This window comes from Cryptomeria japonica, chromosome 2 (genome assembly GCF_030272615.1).
Source record: "Cryptomeria japonica chromosome 2, Sugi_1.0, whole genome shotgun sequence".
Lineage (NCBI taxonomy): Eukaryota > Viridiplantae > Streptophyta > Pinopsida > Cupressales > Cupressaceae > Cryptomeria > Cryptomeria japonica.
Genome location: NC_081406.1, coordinates 131,811,007 through 131,815,125, shown reverse-complemented (window position 1 = coordinate 131,815,125; position 4,119 = coordinate 131,811,007).

Below are 4,119 nucleotides of genomic sequence, written 5' to 3'. Positions count from 1 at the left end.
AAATTGAGTGGTTAAATCACAAAACTCTAATTTTTAATTTTAAAATTAACCTTGTGTATTGGGGTAGATCTTGAATTAATTTTCAGATTTGGGTCTTTGCTTCAATTTCAAAATTCATTTTCCCTCGTTGCAACTTTCAAATTTTTGAAATTAAGCGGTTTATGCAACAAACCCTAATTTTTAAAATTAAAATTATCTTGTGTAAATTCAAGTTTTCCTTTAAGAGCATTTAATTGATTCAATTAAATCTAAAATAACTCGTTGTCTCTCTAGACATCATAAAAGTCAGCCCTTAAGTGTGCCCTTGTTCTTTTTCTTTCATTCATCCTAAGTGTGTCCTATTTTGACCTTCAAGGCTTATTTTTGTATATTTAAACATCTTCAATTCCCATATCCTTCTGGAATTCGCATTAAAATCACAATATCTTGTTTCCCCAAAAATTTTGTAAAAAGATGGTCGGACCATGTGCTCGGACCGTGCTGCTACCACCCTGGTCCTGACTTTTTTTGCTCAAATTTCGGGAGCCTGTTTTGACTGTATTTTATTGCACAATTCCATAGATTTGTGAGATTTTATTGATTTTAGGTCACCCTAAGGCCGAAAGCAAATAAAAAATTCAACATTTCCATTTTCAATTTAAATTTTAAAATTAAGTGGTTAACTACATATATCCTAATTTTTAAAATTAAATTTATTTCTTCAATACTTCAACATTTCAAATTTTCAAAATTTTAATTAAGAGGTTATATTTGGAAAACCCTAATTTTAATTTTGATTTTCCCTAGTGCATGAGTCTTACTACTACTAGTCCTGATAGCCCTGAAAATTGATTGCATAAAATTTTCAAATTATAGCCCAAAACATTGATTTTTAGGTTGGTATTTATATTCTTTGAGAACAATTCAAGGCTTAGGGTTTAGGATTTATCAAAACTTTTACATTCTTGTGAAGAAAACCCTAGAAATGATATATTTCACTGTTACTTTTTCCGACTTAAAACAGAGGATACCCTTTCCATGAACGAGGCCATTTTATTCCCTAAGTAAAATGTTGGCTAACCGGTTCGCGAGATGAAATTTCCTAAGTCAAGTGCATAACATCCATATTACTGGTCCACTTCTAAATTTTTAAATGCCCGCACTTATTTTTTCCTAAGTCCGGAAAGTGCTAAATACCCCAACCATCTGTTAAAGAATGGATTGTTCCAACGACTAGCGCTTCCCCACGATCAAAGATGCAAGGATTTTAATGACCATGACATCGCGAGATGATGTCGCGTTTTATCAGCGAAACCGACAGGGTTAGTAGCACAACCAGTCAAAAGCTTTGTAATACCGGCTCACAGGCGGTAAAGGACGGTCTACTAACAATCCCATCAATTTGCACGTGCTCAGAGTGAACAAGGATGTTTTATCCTAAAGTAAAAGGTGTTCGACTTTTAAGTCCTGAAGGAGTTGACGGGTAGTACGTAGATTGGTAAGGATCGAACAAATCGTACGACCCTTGTATTCCCACTGTGGAATTTGTGAGGTGGTTACAAACTGTGGTATCATGAGATGATGCCACGTGTCCCTACCTAATCAGAAGGGCTTGTAGGGAGGTTGCTAACAAAGCTAGGTCGAAGGATGATATGGTGCTATCCAGTCAGGATTTTGCAGGTCCACAGATATAGTTGGAAAGTCAAACTACTAAGTTGGTAGGAAATGAGCATTAGATTTGCCAAGTTAGATGAGATCTGCAGCTGAGTTTCAAGTGAGAAGTTTGGAGGGATTTTGGAGGCACCGGTTATAGCTTGCGCGGAAGGGCAAAATAAATGGGATTTAGACTTGTCAATTCAAGATTGCTTTCATAGTCAAAGATGATAGCTCAGAGATGTGAAAGGATTTGGATAAGTTTCCAGTTTAGGTGTGATGAATCATGAGTTCTCTAATGAATTCAAAGATTTTCTTGTTTACAGAAATCCCGAAGTAGGAGATTGTACACTGAAAAGAGAAGTAAGATCAGAATAAAATCGTTCGCATCAGGAGAAACTTTACAGAAGAGTGCAGTAGATGTGATATGCATGAATTCTAGTGTCTATAGCTGGAAGAGAAAATTGAGAACACCAAAGTGATGATGTTTCAAGAGAAATCACTACTTGATGAAGTATGGTTCAGCTATAAATACAACAAGGTGATGATCAAATTGGTAGAAGAGTATGAAGCCTTTTCATTTTTTAGGTGCAGTTTTTCTTTCTGCAGAAGAAATGATGTTTGAGAAAGCTCATAGACGGAGTTGCAATATACTGTGATACCAGATGGAACCTCTCTTTTATGTGTGAGTATGTCTATTGCTAGAGGGGGTGTGAAAGCCTTTTCTTGCAAAGAAAGGTCATGCATGGCACAACCTCTGTGTCTACTCATTCTCTGGGTGGTAGAGGGTTCTGAGATAGAGCCCGCAGAGAAACAAAAAAGGGACATGTTTGGGTAGAGAGCGACAACAATCCATCCATGTAGCTGCATGGAAGTTGCGACCCCTCCCCAACATATTATGTTTCCCCTCTAACTTCACCCCCCACTGCCTCTAATCCTGGGCATGGAGGTTGAGTTACCCCTCTATCTTGAGGGGCGACTTTACCTCTTTCCAGGATCCTATTTCCCTTTTTAAGGAAGGGAAATGTTCCATGGGACAAAAATGCAACATCTCACACTCCATCCAAAGGTGTCAGAGCGATAACGACATGACTCAAACAATTTTTCTTCTACCAATTTTTGGTTTGAGAACAATGATTCATAGGTGTCGGCTCATAGACATGTGGATATTTTGTAATAGAATTGTACATAGCCTTTAGGACTAATTATCAAGAAATGAATCTTTTGTTGACAAGTGTCTTATGGCCTGAAGCTTGTCGCTCCCTTGTTTTCTATAAAAGGGAATTCAAGGCCATTAGTTAGGGTCCAATTTTTTTTGAGAAAGATCTTTGTAAAATAGATCTTTTTTGTAGGGTTAGGTCCAAAATAGTTCTAGAGAGTCGTAGGGAATAACAGGGATTGTAATGTTATTTTGCAAAGCAAAATTGTAATAGAATAGTTGCAGTTTACCCTTTTTGAATGGGTCACTCTGTATTTGAATTTGTTGGCTATCATCTGATAAAAGATAGCTCATAATATTAATGCAAATATAGATTCCTAATCTTTACTCTCCTGTGTGCGATTTTATCTTCTTTTAAGCAAATGAGATCAAGGGTTTCTTTTGTTTATTGCATTGTTATGATGTATGTACTCTTTTATTCAATGCTTTTATCCAAGGGGTTAATTATGTTGGCAAATGAACACTCCAATGAGACATTGTAGGTGATTGAAGGTTTTATCATTGATGGCAACCTTACAATCCTATGACACTGGCAAGGCAATCCACCGACACCGGCAAAGTCAGATTCTACACCGACACACAGACCACCGACACCGATAGTGAAAGGAAGCATACCAGCATAGAAGCCGACAAGAATTTTGTTGATAATATATTTTGTTTATTATTGTAAAATCATTGTAAGCCGACTTGGCAAATTGTAAAATGACTCTTATATAAGAGAGTTCATTGTAGAACATGGTAATGATTTGATGTAAGCATGGAGGAATGTAATTAGGTGAAATAAGGCAGAGCTATTATGCAAATTATAGGTTAAGGGTTTATGTATGAAGCAGAGCTATAAACCGGTACTAGATCTGGCATAGTAGATGCTATTTTGAAGAAGTACAACACATTGGATTTATATAATCCATTTTGTAAGTCAGTGAGACTTCCCATTTTGTAATTGAGCAGTGAGCTCTAGGCACTTGGCCTTCCTGCATGTGCAGGCCCCTCTTGTAGTAGTAATATTCTCTTATTGGCCAGTAAGTGAATATTGTGGGTCACAAATCCCACCGAGGTTTTTCGCACACCGGGTTTCCTCATTAAGCTACTGTGTTATGGTGTGTTTTTCATGTGGTTTCTTTTATCTCTATTTATTGCATTAATTTATGTTTACCGGTATACAGTATTAATATGCTCTACATGTTTTAAGTCAAGAAAATCCTTTTACCGGTTAGATACCGATTCACCCCCCCCTCTCAGTATCTGTGGGAATCCTAACAATTGGT